Source organism: Triticum urartu, chromosome 5 (genome assembly GCF_003073215.2).
Source record: "Triticum urartu cultivar G1812 chromosome 5, Tu2.1, whole genome shotgun sequence".
NCBI classification, from domain to species: Eukaryota; Viridiplantae; Streptophyta; class Magnoliopsida; order Poales; family Poaceae; genus Triticum; species Triticum urartu.
In genome coordinates, this window is record NC_053026.1 from 394,683,654 (window position 1) to 394,700,848 (window position 17,195).

Here is a 17,195-nt window from a genome sequence, read left to right on the forward strand (position 1 = left end):
GACCATAGTGTCATTATATGTGTAGGGGCGACGACCGAGGTCGAGGCCCTGAAAAAGGCCCTGACCAAAGCTGAGGGGAAAGCTGTCAAGGAGCAGGCCGCTCGCAAGAAGCTGAGGGCCCGGCTGAATGAGGTCCATCAAGAGCTCCAGGACGCGGTGAAGAAGTACGAGACCCTGGAGGGCGATGTTTCGGCTCGAGAGACCGAACTCTCCAAGGCTCGTCAAAGCATGGAAGCAGCCCGGGTTGAAGCTCGGGGTGCCCTCCAGGAGATCCAAGAGGTCAGGAAGATCGCGGAGGGTAAGGTGTTTAGTATGCAAAGCAAGTATATTAAATCCTCGGTGCCGAGGCTCGCCTCATCCTCGAAGAATGGAAGATAATTACTGTCCTCCGAGTCCTTGTGTGTGGCATGTTTACCAGGGCTAACCTACCCATCTTCCCGTTCATCCTGTTCGATAGCTGCGTCAACGGGGTCTTCACTGTCTTCGGCACCTTCCGGAGTGTTATCTTCTCCTGTGTCGGTGTTTCTATCTTTACTGCGGCGTGACTTAGAGCGAGGCCGCTGACGCCAGTGTTTCGATTGTCTCTTAGGAGGTTTATCCTCAACTGGATCTTCTTTGTCATCGTCGTTGTTCTCCTTTGGTGCATCCACCATGTATACATTGTACGAGGAAGTGGCCATCCAGCGTCCGGTGTATGGCGGGTTCTGGGCCTCTTATTCTCCGGCATCATCGTCTATACCGTCGACATCGTCGGAGCCGTAATCGAGCATGTCAGTTAAGTCTTCGACAGTGGCTATGAAGTGGGTGGCGAGCGGGGAGCAAAATTCCCTGTCATCAGCTTCTAGTTCGAAGCGGATATAGTTTGGCTGTGAATCCCCCTCTAAGGATAGATTTTTTAATGAATTCAACACATCGCCCAAGGGTGAGTGCCGGAAGATGTCCGCGGTGCTGAATTCGGCGATCGATAACAGATCATGCTCGACATGCGCGGACATACATAGTTCGGAACTTTTAACCGGAAACGAGCCCGAGGTTCCGGTGACACAGGCATTACCAGAGGTTAGGTCTGTGTGCGGCTCCAACACCGTGGAGTCTGCGGCTTCCATGGCGGGGTTAAGCTTCCTGTCCTCGGATGGCGCGACCTGCTCCGGATCTAAGGCTAGAACAGTTACAGGTGGAATTTCCTGGGTATGGCCCAATGACAGATCTAAGTCATGTTCATCGAGGTGACGGGGAGCGATTGTCATGGTATCGAATCCATTGAAGATCAAGTCTCCGCGGATATCCGCGACGTAGTTCAAGCTCCCGAATTTGACCTGACGGCCAGGGGCGTAGCTGTCGATCTGCTGCAGATGGCCAAGCGAGTTGGCCCACAGTGCGAAGCCGCCGAACACGAAGATCTCTCCGGGGAGGAAGACCTCCCCTTGGACAGCGCCATTGTAGATGATTGAAGGAGCCATCAAACCTTTTGAGGATGGCAAAATGGAACTCTCAATGAAAGCACCAATGTCACTGTCAAAACCAGCGGATCTCGGGTAGGGGGTCCCGAACTGTGCATCTAGGATCGATGGTAACAGGAGACGGGGGACACAATGTTTTACCCAGGTTCGGGCCCTCTCTATGGAGGTAATACCCTACGTCCTTCTTGATTGATCTTGATGAATATGAGTATTACAATAGTTGATCTACCACGAGATCGTAATGACTAAACCCTAAAAGTCTAGTCTGGCTATGATTATGAGGATTCGGCCTATCTACGGACCTAGCCCTCCGGTTTATATAAGCACAGGAGGGATCTAGGGTTACACAAGGTCGGTTACAGAGAAAGGAATCTTCACAGTTGGTCGCCAAGCTTCCCTTCCACGCCAAGGAGAGTCCTATCCGGACACGGGTAGAGTCTTTGGTCTTTGTATCCTTACGACCCATCAGTCCGGCCCATATCCAATAGATTGGACACCCGAGGACCCCCTTAGTCCAGGACTCCCTCTGCGACCTCCAGGTGGACATTCTTTGTGGCGTCGGCGGGCAGTCGCAGGGCCACCAATCCTTGAAAGAGGTTCTGGCCATGGAGGCCGATTAGGGTGGCAGGAAATGAGGAGCCCAGGTGCGCGGGATGGAGGAGTATGGCAATGTCGTCCGCGAGCTTCTTGAGGATGGTGAACTTGTTGGTGGTGGCAACGATCATCTGTTCCAACTGAGAGTCGTAGTTGGCGTTGACAACAGCCATCCACCAGCGGTCACGAACACTGTTTGGAGATGATGCTCGGCGCCATGCCGCAGGCCGGCGTCGTGCACCATCTGGCACAGCCGCTGGCCGCTCGCGCGCATCGCCGCCATGGGTATGGAGTGGGCACTTTTGCGCTTAGTGTAGGTGCTTAGGCAAATTCTTAGGTGCGTACGATGTGGTAGATGCATTGGAATGGAGGGGCGCCTTTCTATGAGTGCAAACTGCATTGCATTCACGTCGTGCAGCCTCCTTTCCCGGTCCTCCTCCCATTACTTCCCTCATGCATTCACGATGCTAATTGAAGGAGGATGCATCATTGGCCGTTCAACATTTCGGTAACCGCTACCCCTCCCTCGTCTGCATTAAAGCCATATCGGAAACTGCGCCGCCCGCTATCAAATCGAATAGTATTGCACCACCCGCTGCACGCCCGGCTGAACACGCCTCCTCACCTCCATCAAACCCCTCTGTTAAACCCACATGCAAACCAAGAAACCTACTCCGGCCACACGTCCGTTCATGGGCAAGCCAAAATTAAACACAACACCGGCCGAGCTCCTCCCGTCCGCCCTCAGTTTAAATGAGGCCAGACGCCGGCCAAGCTCCTACCGTCTGCCCTCTATTTAAACGAGGCCAGACAGACAACGGGCAAGAATCACACCCCTCCGCCGCTCCCCCATATCCTCCTTCACCATTTTCTCCACTCTTCCGATGGCTTCCGAGGAGCCGTTCTTCGGCATACTACCTAGCTGGGTGGCCCGCCGAGCCCTCCGGATACGAGCGAGGCCGCTCGGTGCTTCACCAACCTCGCTTGGCCCGACGGAGCCAGTTGCCACCCCAATCTGGCGCGTGGTTCAGCAACTCGCCGCTCCAGTTCAGCTCGATGAAGAGTAGCGAGTTGCTCCACGCTGGCACGGCGGCGAGCATGCCGGTACGGGCGTCGTCGCTGCCGCGTCTTACCGTGCCACCAATGTTTGCGGTGGCCACGCCTCCCATGTCTGTGGGTGCGCCTCTCGTGCATGCGGTCGCGCCTCCTGTGCCTGCACAATGCCATGCAGGCAGAGATAGAAGCCAGGTATGTGGAGAGTGACGAGTCGGTGGCCAGCTTCTCTGTGTCTGCCGCCATCATCGAGGAGAAGTAGAACACGGGAGGCCGCCGCCACTTGGGTCCCATGAAAGCCACCGTCTAGGCGACGACAGCGCATTCAGGTGGTTTCTTTGCTGCTTCGTCTCTTCCGAGGACCTTCGTCGACCCCGCAAGTGTCTGCCGGATATGAGGAAGACAAAGGGATCCGCGGGCGGCCATTTAGATTAGGTACTCCCTCTCTGGCAGGTGGGAAATATTTGTTCTAATAATGGATAAACTGGATGTACCTATAACTAAAATAAGTCTAGATACATCAATTTCTAGGACAAGTATTTCTGGACGGAGGGAGTATTAATTATACCAAGAGAGCCGGATTAGCACCGCTTAGTTCATGTAAATGTAATGAAATACATCATGTTTATATGAAGATCCGGCTTTTTTATACAAAATAATGCATGCTTATATGAAAACAATCTATGTTTGCACGAATTTCATCTGGTTGGTTAGAGTTGTGAAAATGTATGCCGCTGGCGTTTGATGTCGTCCTCCGTGGAAGGAAGCGGGAGGAAATTTGCCGGCTACCGTTGGAGATGCTCTTATGCTGGAAATAATAGAGTCACATACAATCCATTTGAGTTAATTGTGTGTATGATTCTCCCTCTATAAAAAGTTAATTGCATGTACATTGTACACATGACTTGCAGGGTGGCTACATCTTCGTACAGAAAGTTAAAAAGAAACAAGTCCATCCTTAATCTTGTATTCTAAGTACTCTGTGGGTTCCACTGTCAGTATAGTAGCGAAAGAAATATATATTAAATAGGTAATATATGATATAAGAATCTAAAGTTAAAGACAAAATTCAAACTCAGGTCATCGCGTTGCAAGCATCCGGCGCTAACCAATCCAGCACATTTTTGTTGTAGACCATGCTGGAGATATATCTCCATGTCTACTCTTATACTCCATCCGTTCCTAAATATTTGTCTTTTTCAGATTTCAAATGGACTACGACATACGGATGTGTATGTAGACATATTTTAGAGTGTAGATTCACTCATTTTACTCCGTATGTAGTCACTTGTTGAAATCTCTAAAAATACAAATATTTAGGAACGGAGGGAGTAGAAAACAGAGTTGGTGATGATGGTGTGCGTGCCATCCTGCAATATAGGCCGTCGGATTTATATCTAACGGATAGGAAGGAAACTATGGCAATTTTTGCAAAAAAGATACCCACACCCCTCTCCACGTTTGCAAATAAGGCCTTCCCTCGTTCATCCTTTTCTCTACTCTTACTAGCAATGTGCCCGTGCGTTGCAATGGATCCAAAATAGAATAATACATGTTCACAAACTTGAACGAAAAACACTCTAGTTTGGTGTATATATCACTAAAAATATACTCGTATTAGGTTTCACTCAAAATATATTCCTTGTGGTTGTTTTGATGAGGTGGGGGAGGGATGTGGTCGGTTTCAAGATACTAAGGGGTTTCTACAAATTGGAGTAGAGAAGTGGGGTCTTGTTGCAAAAATGCCATGACTTACATCATAGTCGTTAGATGCAGATCTGATGGTCAGAAATGACGGAGGGCAGACACACCATCATCACCAACTGAGTCTTTTATAGGAGTAGAGATAAAAACAGAGTTGGTGATGATGGTGTGCCTGCCATCCTGCAATATAGGTCGTCTGATTTATATCTGACGGATAGGAAGGAAACTATGGAAATTTTGCAAAAAGATACCCATACCCCTCTCCACATTTGCAAATAAGGCCTTCCCTCGTTCATCCTTTTCTCTCACAAGATAAACTACTCATATAAATGCATCTTGGTGTTATGTGCTACGCATGGGCATCTTGCTAGTCTCTCATAAGATAAACTACTCATAGAAATGCATCTTGATGTTCCATGCAACGCACGGGCATCTAGCTAGTTTCTTTTAAAATAGTTACTTCGATAATTGGGTTGAAGTGGTATATTTTATGTCTGCCCCGAATGATTTCAGATTCACTAGTAGTAACAAAGAAAATGGTGTCTTGTTAACTAACAGAAAACAAGGTGAAAACTATCACATGAGGCCGATAAAAACAAGGCACACTAGGTTCAGCATCATCATCACTACAGCTGTGCGCGCGCGAGAAGTCTACATATCGAGGGGGCTACGGAGAAAAAGACGTATAGAATGTGTCTGAGCGAGGCACAGAGACACAATGTTTGAGAGAGAAACCAATTGACAGATTAAGATCAGATCGAGTTGTCACCCTTCTGTTGTCATTGTTGGGGTTGGGGTGGGGAGGGGGAGGGAGAGAAAGACGTATCGAGAGTGTGTGCGGTAGGCACAGAGGCACAACTAGCGAATGTGTGTGTATGTGTGTGTGTTTGAAAGAGGAGTAGATAGATTACTATCAAGATATAGGTGCCATCCTACTCCTTCGGTGTTGGGTAGTGTGTGTGTGTGTGTATGTGTTTGAGAGAGAAGCTAGTCGATAGATTAGTATCAAGATCAAGGTGTCACCCTACTCCTTCGATGTCGGGAAGTGTGGGTGGGTGGGTCGGTAGGGGGGCAGTGACACTTATATATATCTACTCTTATAAAAAACAGAGTTGGTGATGATGGTGTTCCTGCCATCCTGCAATATAGGCCAACCGATTTATATCTGACGGATAGGAAGGAAACTATGGCAATTTTGTAAAAGGATACCCACACCCCTCTCCACATTTGAAAATAAGGCATTCCCTCATTCATCCTTTTCTCCCGCAAGATAAACTACTCATACAAATGCATCTTGATGTTCCGTGCAACGCATGTGCATCTTGCTAGTAGGGAGAAGGAGTTTGTGTGACACATATCTCTATTAAGGGATAGGTAGATAGCATGTGTGCGAGGCATACTTAAAGCATCACTGATATAAACAAACGGTGTGCATGCAAGTGCCGAAAAAATGAAGTGATAAACAATGTCTATGCATGTGTGTGTGTTTGTGTGTGTGGGAGAGAGAGAGAGGGAGAAATCTCAAAACAAAAGGTGCTCTGCTGGAATCCCATTGTATGCATTCATATGGTTCCGGAACTCGAGTTAACCTTAGGCATATGTGTGAGAGATATCATTATCCTTTGAGACATTAGTGGTTGTGGGTGGGCGGAATTAAAGGGGTGGGCGTGTTCGACAGAGAGAGCGTGTGTGTTTCTGTGTGAGAGACTTGTAGGACGGGGTAGAAATACGAATTATAATCTTGACAGAGGGAGAGAAATACGCGAAGTGCGCGTGTGTGATTCCGATGCCCACGGGGAAATGAGATATGTATGCGTGTGAGAGAGATTGCACAATTCATTCTCGTATCACTATCTAGAGATCATGGACGTGCATCACTTGAACATAAATCAATATCTACTTCGTATTGTGGCCAAAGGTACAATATCGATTCAACGCTATAAAGATTGGACACTCACATATCACATTTTTTCAATCTAAATAAACATTTTCAATTGTGCACGCCAAAGTTACAATGATGTTTCTTCAAACAACCAATGTAGATATCATGTACATGCACCATTTGTTACTCTTGCATTCAAATTCATTAGTCTTGGATGATTTAAGGTTCTATTACGAAGTAATATATGTAATATTCATATATGAATTCAACGGGTACGCAATTTATGAAATGGAGGATATGTAATCATATGAGGTAACACTTTTAAGTAGCGAACTACAATATCCATGTGATGCCCCAAGACCGGAGCTTCAGACACCTTCCATGTTTTCCGAGTTTCGTCGTGTGAGTTGTTGGTTTGATTGCATTCATCTTTGCATCATGAGCTTTGCATCATGCCATTTAATTTTTTTAAAACTCAACCAATTAAATTGCATGGATCTTCGGTCCATTTAAATCAAGGGATATTCACTATGGTGATTTCTCTTTAAAACTTATTCTCCCAATATTTTAGGGAGCTACTATTAAATATTCCATTGAGGTGGAATCAACCATAACACACCTGCAGTTTAAGTTCCATGCTTTTTCTATCTCAATTCCTTGCCTCAAACTTTGCCAACAATTCTTATCCTTTCTTTGAGGCTCCTCTTAAAGTCTCAATATTTTCGGGCACTTCAAAAACCTAGTCCCAATTCAAATTGATTTGAATTGTATTCAACTGAATTTGAATTTAACCTTGCAATCTTGCTCACTCCAATTTTCTTGGAACCATCGCATTTTTACGAGTCCGGGAAAATTATCCCCGTGCCCAAACTCTTTCTATACCCTTTTCTTTTCTTCCCTTTTCTTCATCTTTATCTTCTGTTTTGAAAAGAGTAAGAGAGGGGGAAGAAAGCCCATGAGCCAGCTGGGCCTCCCAACTACCGCAACCTACCAGGCCGGCCTCCCTAGGCCACTTGGGCCTCCTGCAGCCGCATCCACTAGGACCATATGTTGCCGAAACCTAGCACGACCCCCCTCCTGTCGATCTCTACCTCTCCCTCGTCTCCACCCCGCCGCCAGAGAGCCACATTCGATCCCATCTCCTCCATCTCCTTCCCTCCAACCCCGCAGACCCAGAACCGCTCAATCCCCTCTCCCTCCCTCGCAGCCTGCGCACACCTCCAGTCCGCGTCGCCGCCTCCACCGCAAGACCCCCATGCCCGACCTCCTCCTTGCTACCCCTGGTGCCATGCCACCGGACCTCCCCGTCGCCCTCGTCGTCAACCATCACTGCCCCTGCAGCCTTCCCTCCTCCGTGTTGTCACCTCCCCATGGCACCCGCGCCCGCAACCATCTCCGCCGCCTCGCTCCCTCTCCCCGTCCCTCCAGTGCCGCCATCGCCCCGCCTCCGTTCGGCTCCCTCGCCGGAGGCCGGCTACCGCGACCCTGCCGGACACCAACAACCTGGAGCGCCGCGCCCTCAAGGGCCCCACCTCCGCGTCGCCGTCCTCCATGGCCGCAGCCGGCCGAGCTCGAAGCTCCTGCCGCTGCACCTCGTCGCCGGGCGTTGACCCCTCCTCTGCTCCAGCCGTGGGCACCTCCTGCAAGCACCTTCGGCCTCTCCAGGGTTCTCTTGCTCCAGCGCTGTCCGGCAAGGGCGTCGCCCCGCTGCCTCTCTTGACATGACCAGGACCACCTCATCACGCCTCTGATCACCTCGCCACAACCATCTCCTCCCCGACGCCCTGGCTGCTGCTACAAGACCACCACGGCGCCATCATGGAGCCCTAGGGCCGAAGATGACCACGACCGTGCATCTCTCCTTGTGCCACTTTGGAGATCGAGACCATCAAGTTCAAGACTGCCCCGGACCATGTCGTCTCGCCGGATCGTCAAAAAAAACCCAGTTGTTGCCAAGTACCTCGACGCCCATGCCTGGAACGACTATCGTCGCCAAAACCCGAGATGAAGTACCCTGACGGAGATCGGCAAGTCACAAGTTTGTCCTGGATATCGTCAAGTACCACGACGACCCTCGAAGAGTTCGGATTCGACAAGTTCGACTATGGAACGGGAACCACTACTTCCACTACCGCCGTCTTCGAAATCGCTAAGAACGTCACGTTCCTCCACGACGTCCGACGCCTAAAACAATCACCGAACCGGAAATAACGCCAAGTACCAGGACGACGAGGACCGCCAAGTTCGTCTTCCGCCGTCTCCGAAATCGTCAAGTACCGCTATGAGTTGTGCAACTACTTCCATGATGAAACGAGAACAACTACCGCCGTTGAAGGCCGTCAAGTGAACATCTACCGACGACGTGTACGACCTACTCCGTGAACGTGTACCATTACGTTCGGAGACGCGAACCCGTCAAGTCCGACAACGTTTGTGTACAAATACCGACGATGCGCATGTTGCCAAGTACCCTCTCCGGATCATCATGTTCGACCACCGATAAACATGTACCACTACCGTCGTCGCGAGAACGCCTACTTCCCTCTACGAATGAGAATCGTCCCCTATTCATGCTCCGAAAGGTATAACCGTCGAGACGGCCGCCCGTGACCTAATGCATGTGTGATGTATGAGATACTCGTGCTTGCTCCGTGCTCGAATTGTCGGTGCACGTTGCCCCTCTGTTGCCTTGTCACCATCGTCGACTCATGGGACACCCGGTATCCGGGAGTGCCCCATCATCTTGCATGACACGCTCTCGTCACACTTCTTTTTTTGCCCCGGCATCTCAATCGAGTACCGGAACCGGAACGTTGCCGTGGCACCGTTACCGTTATCGTTGCCGTGGCACCCCTTTTCTTTCCACCACGGTGACAAATGCTTCATAATGCTCTTGCCAACATTTTCATAAAAATTGCATAAACTTACATATGTCATCCGCATCATGTTAACAACATCAAGAATGTTTAAAATTGTTGTTTGCATTAATTTGCTAAATGCATATGGGGATTTACCGGATTTGTTGTTTGCTATATCCGGCCCCATTTAAATTGTTTAGATAGATAATTCCTTTATGTTTCACCTCTTGACATGCTTAATAACATTTAATATTGTTGGGTACAAAAACGAGATCGAATTAAATAACTTGTCGTGGTGTTTCGTCAATATGCAACTCGTTGCATATTGAGCTCCACTTAATTTGTAGGGTTGTTTGTGCTTTTTGCCATGCCATGCCTCATTAAACCGGACATGCATCATACTTGGTTGTGCATCATGCCATGTCTATGTGGTGGTTGTTTACTATGTTGTTTGCTTCTTTCCGGTGTTGCTTCTTCGGGTTAGTTCCGATAACGTCGTGTTTGTGAGGATTCGTTCAACTACGTCCGTTTGTCTTCTTCATGGACTCGTTCTTCTTCCTTGTGGGATCTCAGGCAAGATGACCATACCCTCGAAATCACTTCTATCTTTGCTTGCTAGATGCTCGCTCTTTTGCTATGCCTATGCCACGATACCTACCACTTGCTTATCATGCCTCCTATATTGTTGAGCCAAGCCTCTAACCCACCATGTCATAGCAAACCGTTGTTTGGCTATGTTACCGGTTTGCTCAGCCCCTCTTATAGCATTGTTAGTTGCAAGTGAAGATTGGAGTTTGTTCCATGTTGGAACATGGATATTTTGTTGGGATATCACAATATCTCTTATTTAATTAATGCATCTATATACTTGGTAAAGGGTGGAAGGCTCGGCCTTATGCCTGGTGTTTTGTTCCACTCTTGCCGCCCTAGTTTCCATCATATCGGCGTTATGTTCCCGGATTTTGCGTTCTTTACGCGGTTGGGTTATAATGGGAACCCCTTGACAGTTCGCCTTGAATAAAACTCCTCCAGCAATGCCCAACCTTGGTTTTACCATTTGCCACCTAGCCTTTTCTTTCCCTTGGGTTCTGCAGACTCAAGGGTCATCATTATTTTAACCCCCCCGGGCTAGTGCTCCTCTGAGTGTTGGTCCAAACTAGAGCCCCTTGCAGCGCCACCTCAGGGAAACTCGAGGGCTGGTTTTAGTTGTACGGACTGCTCATCTGAGTGTGCCCTGAGAACGAGATATGTGCAGCTCCTATCGGGATTTGTCGGCACATTGGGGCAGTGTTGCTGGACTTGTTTTACCATTGTCGAGGATGTCTTGTAACCGGGATTCCGAGCCTGATCGGGTCTTCCCGCTAGAAGGAATATCCTTCGTTGACCGTGAGAGCTTGTGATGGGCTAAGTTGGGACTCCCCTGCAGGGTTTTGAACTTTCGAAAGCCGTGCCCGCGGTTATGGGCAGATGGGAATTTGTTAATGTCCGGTTGTAGAAAACCTAAAGTTGACCTTAATTAAAATGCATCAACCGTGTGTGTTACCGTGATGGTCTCTTCTCGGCGGGGTCCGGGAAGTGAACACGGTGTTGGAGTTATGCTTGACGTAGGTTGCTCTAGGATCACTTCTTGATCATAGTTCATCGATCGTGCTTTGCCTTCTCTTCTCGCTCTCATTTGCGTATGTTAGCCACCATACATGCTAGTCGCTTGCTGCAGCTCCACCTCATACCTTTACCTTACCCATAAGCTTAAATAGTCTTGATCGCGCGGGTGTGAGATTGCTGAGTCCCCGTGACTCACAGATACTTCCAAAACCAGTTTGCAGGTGCCGATGTTATCGAGCAGGTGACGCAACCAAGCTCAGGAGGAGCTCGATGAAGATCTTGTCCTTTGTGTTGTTTCGTTCTAGTTGATCAGTAGTGGAGCCCAGTCGGGACAATCGGGGATCTGTGTAGCTTTTGGGGTAGTCTTCTTTTATTTTGGTTCCGTAGTCGGACCTTGATTGTATCTGGATGATGTAATGCTTTATTCATGTAATTGTGTGAAGTGGCGATTGTAAGCCAACTATGTATCTTTCCCTTATGTATTACATGGGTTGTGTGAAGATTACCTCACTTGCAACATTGCTTTCAATGCGGTTATGCCTCTAAGTCGTGCTTCGACACGTGGGAGATATAGCCGCATCGAGGGCGTTACAATCCATTTCTTTTGTGGGACTACAATATCCATTTCTTTTTGTGCCCCTCTACACTAACACGTCAATGCATTATGTTTAAAGTAAATAACCAATGGCACTAAATTATCTATTCACACGAGAAATACATAGGCTGAGCGTTTGATCCCTTTTTTGTGAACGCGCCTCTACACCCGTATGATTGGTCGCGCCCGTGTGAATGTCCAAGCTATCGGCGCATCATCCCGAGTTATTGTCTTTTTTACTGGAGTGGACTTCACACCAGTTATTAACTGCTGACGTGTGCCCTGTGTACACAGTCTCGCATGACCTTCTCGCTAGCACGATCCAAAATTAGTTGAAACTGGATACGAACGATCCCGCAAGCGGCAAAATCTCCTGCCTCCTTCTAAAATTTCCGCCACCTAGTCTTTAGCATGTGAAATTTCCCTTTTGTCCTTGGTGCACGGAGAACAACAGTTACAATACCACCCTCATCTACATAATAGGTCGGGGCTACTTTGGTAACTTCCGGTTCCCCCCACCACACGACACCCCATTTCCTCTCCCCTCCTGCAAAAACGACTAACTCCATAGCACCAGAGCATCTTACATCATGCCGTCCATCATCGGCCTTTCTACCCTTCCCCTCTCGAAACCCTAGACTGATCATCCACCGGTGTACCAGAGCCCATTCACTGCCAGTGGCGTCCACCTCGCCGGATCTGCTTCTACGGCCGCATCTACCCCTCCTACCTCCACTAGAAACAAGTAGACTGCTCATCCACCACTATAGCACAGCCCATTCAGTGTTGGCCTTGTCCATGGTGCCAGATCTGCTTCGCAGGTACTCTCGTCAACCGCAGCGCATCTGCAGCGGCTCATTCGTGCTCCCCGCCGGAGACGCTTCGTCCACACCCCCCGAAGCCACCCCACCGACGCCCCCATTGACGGCCTCTGATCCTCCTCGCCGACACCTTTCTCAACCCTATCGGAGCCGCTTTGCCGACACCATCGTCAACCCTACCGGAGTAGCTTCGCCTATACCATTATCAACCCTACCAGGACCGCTTTGCCAACTCACAAGTCCACAGCCACAGATCCACTTTGTCGCACCCTCATCCAACCTACTGGAGCAGCTTCTGACGCCCCGTCCACGGCCGTAGATCCGCATCATCGACACCATCCTTAACCCTACCACCGGAGCAGCTTCACCGACGCCCTCGTCCACGTCCACAAATCCGCTTCGCCCACACCGTAGTCCACCCTACCGGAGCCACTCCACAAACACCCTACTCGACGGTTCTAGATATCCTTACCGGACCCCGACAGCCAGCGCAGCGTCATCACCCTTGACGTTTCTAACCTGATTCCCACTGTCTAGCAAGATGCCAAGCACCCACCGTGGCCTAGGTACTTCACCTTTAAACCCGTCCAGCATCACCTGCCCGATGTACTTAAAATATACTAACATGTCGCTGTTACCTGTTATGCAGCTGGCAAAAACTACAAGGATGATGTTTCTTCTAGATCTAACAGCTTGGCCAACCAAGATCCTGGACTGAGGCATTGTTATGATCTTGTAAGTGCGTCTCTCTCTCTTGTATTGTTGTGTGCCTGCCAGCGTGCTTTGCTAGGATTTTCGACCAGTAATCCCTTTGTGCAGACAATGAATTCTACTACTGGCTGCTAAATTAGATATGTAGATGTCATACATGATACTACCTCGTACCTCTGTTCCTAAATATAAGTCTTTCTAGAGATTCCACTATATGCTACACACGGAGCAAAATGAGTGAATCTACACTCGAAAATGCATCTATATACATCTGTATGTGGTCCATACTAGAATCTCTACAAAGACATATATTTAGGAACAGAGGTAGTACATTACACAAAATTGTAGGTGGCATGTAGGAATTCCAGTGCACTACATTAGGCTCCCTTAGAGTGCCTGCTAGTCCAGCACACATGGTCATGGCTAGTTTATGCTATGCATACAATCGTTAATTGGTGGTTTAAATATGCGCAAGGGATATGCAATGTATTATCATGTAGAGATGTCTGAAATTAGCCGTGTCAACTTACAGATAGGGTTACACAATGAAAAAGTACAAGATGTATGTGGTAATTTCATGGAACGTTGCAAAAAAAGGAGAGGCAACGGTGAGCCTATATAGTGTGCTATTGTAGGTCACTCCATTGCGATCATCGTGACATGTTATTTGCATGTCAGTTCTATTGGCCAAGTTTCTTAAAGACATTTATTACAAGTTATCCTAAGAAAATAAGCACATGTGAATATAAGCTCAAGGTAATAAGCAAACCAGTTCTTTTCATTGCCTCCTTTCAGCTTATCTTTGGTATGGTCAGTGAAAAGTCTAGATTGCATTATATTTTGTCATTTTTCTACCCATATGAAAATTAATTTGACTTGCAAACATCACAAATTGAACCCACTGCAGTAATTAATATGATAGGAAAATAGACCATCACTATTTGTTCAAAATGCAAATACAAAGATACCAGCTACTTGGCACAATCTACTTTGGTCAATGTCTTCCATAGAGATCCCATTGCCTAATTTGAATGAAGAATGCATGACCCACATTTAAATGAAGAACAATTATTTATTGAAATTCGATGGTCCAAGTGGCTGGTTATTATCATATAGCAGCACCACCTAAAAGCATCATATAGCAGCAGCTCATAGCAACTCATCATACAGCAGTAGCAGTGTGCAATTCATCATATACCAACAGCAGCTCATAGCAATTCATCATATAGTAGGAGCAACTCATAGCAATTCATCATATAGCAGCAGCAGAAGCAGCTCATAGCAATTCATCATATAGCAGCAGCAGGAGCAGCTTATAGCAACTCATCATATAGCAGCAGTAGCAGCAGCTCATAGCAATTCATCATATAGTAGCAACAGCTCATAGCAATTCATCATATAGCAGCAGCAGGAGCATCTCATAGCAATGCATCATATAGCAGCAGCAGAAGCAGCACATAGCAATTCATCGTATATTGGATCAGAATGAAAATTTGGCAAAAAAATCAAAGGAGATACTCACCTTGTTGGATGAGCTCATCCTTCAACAACAGCTCAAGGCCACGCCCTGGGGGAGGGGAGGGGGAATAAGGTGCCTTCTGCCGTAGTGTGGCATCAGTCATAGTTGTGCGGCGCCCGCCGGAGTAGTGCGTTGGACGGATCAAGTGGAGCAGCTGCTGGAGACCATGAGAATGAGGGGCAGCACCAGAGGGAGGAGCAGCCGGGGAGATTTGGCCCTACCCGCCGGCCATGTAGCCTAGCTGGACAAAGCATCGTCGAGGACCAGGCCAGATGGGACCAGTGGCAACGGCTCGCTGGAGGAACCCTAGCGCTGCAGGCAGGGGATCGAGGTAGAGGGAAAGGGGAAAGGAGATGCAAGCGGGCAGGGCAATTGCATTTTGAGTGTAATATAGGCAGACAATAGAGTCATTTCACTATCCCCCTTCCCTTGAATTTTTAGTGATCTTCTACCCAAAACACCCCTCCAAAGTGAAATAAATTAAGCCCAAGCCCATAACTCAAAAATGACTTCTTTACATCTTTTATGGCTTATTTTGACAATAAGCTCTGAAAAGGCTGAATAGAACTGGCCCTTAACCTGGAATTCAATTGTGCGTGCAATGATGAATCACTCGTGTCTGCTATAGTGTACATTTAGGCATCATCATACATGGCATAACCTAATACATGTGCATTCCATTGTAGAATCTGGAATATGCAATGTTTATGTTAGTTCATACATTGCACGTGATGTTTAAATGCCCCTTAAATCTGGTCAATCAAGTGATGGTCTTTAAGCCTCCTTCTTTGCTTCTTTTCTTGATGCATCTGTTCAATTGCTTGTTTGCATCAGCCAGCCATACCAGAACTGTTTGCTTTGATTACTTGTTGTTCTTGACCTAACACTCTAACAGAGTTTGTCAACGATTTAAACATCAAGGGCTGCTATAGTGGGGGCTTGTCTAACTCATAGGTGACATAAAGGTTTGGTTGTACACTAAAGTAGGCTCTCCAAGAGTACCTGGAGATCCAGTTCGAAGGTATGCCTAGTTTTTATATAGTGCACACATAGTAAATGCTCATTTCATTGTGTGCAAGTGCAAGAGATGTGGCATGTTTCATTATGTGGTGTTGTTTTGTTATAATCTCATCCTTTTGTGTTGTTCACAGACTGGAAAGTATGCATATTTATCTTCCGAGGAGACGAGTAACTAGTTTGTGTCACCTTGCATAGGGGCTGCAATGAAGATAAGATTGAGGATTTCCAAGTACAAGATGTTAGGAAGGAGCCTTGCAAGAGAAGTAGGAGCGGCGCTGAGCCTATTCAACCAGTTAAGGTAAGTCACTGTATCCAACTCAACAGTTCAATTCCTTGTTTGTTTCAGGCATAGTTAATTTGCTCTTTTCGATTGCTTCATTTGTCCTCAGTTAATGAGATTCCCAAACAATGATGCCTGATGTTGGGTACTTGTATAACTATTAGTTGACATAATTAAAGGACTTACCATTTAATTACTCTGGCGAAGTGTGCCTGAAGCTTTGAAGTCTATTAACCAACTATTATTACATGAGGCTCACAATCTAGTTTATACTAGGCTAATGATTGCATAGCTTTGCTTGGTGTAGTAGGTTTGTATGAATCCCTCTGCTGTTCATTATGCTCCCTAAGACTTTAATTGAGCTATAGAATGGCCAATTGCTTGCTTACTTATACGCAACGTGATGTCTAAATTTGTAACTTGTCCGTGTTTTGGATTTGGCCCCAACATCATGCTCCTCTAGTGAGCTAAGAGAGATTTCTGTATGCAGGCTGCACAGACTACCATTTTTATAATTTTTTAAATATCACCTGCTTATGCTTCATGACGTGTAACATTATTATTAATCATGTTTTGCCATGTACAAAATAGTCTGTCTTGCTCGCTTCACTGTTGTAACTATATTTTTGCCCTAGTCATGTGTACTTACAGAAACATTTCAGGATGAAGTGACATCAATACAAAGATCTGCAAGCAGTGCGGCATGGCCATTACCGAATGATTATGGATAGGAATTGGAATGTGTTGATGTTCTCGAGCATCAACTAGAGGTGGCAAGACAAACAGTACATGATTCTCAACGTATAATCAACAAGTTGAGACTGGACCTGCAGGTATTAGATGCAGGAGTCAAAAAAATGAAACAAGACACTGAGGTAACCACGAAGGAATTGGAGATTTTGCAAACTGAAATTTGTGCTCTCTGAATCCGGCCAATCCTGTTTTCTGAAGATATTATAGTTCAAATGGTAAGTTCTGTTGATGCGTCTCCATGATGTATGAGCTTTATTTGTCCAGTGTATGTAATTTGTTGTTTGTGTACGCTTTATTATCACTGGTGCCGAACTATAATGCCCAGTGGGTATATTCGGCT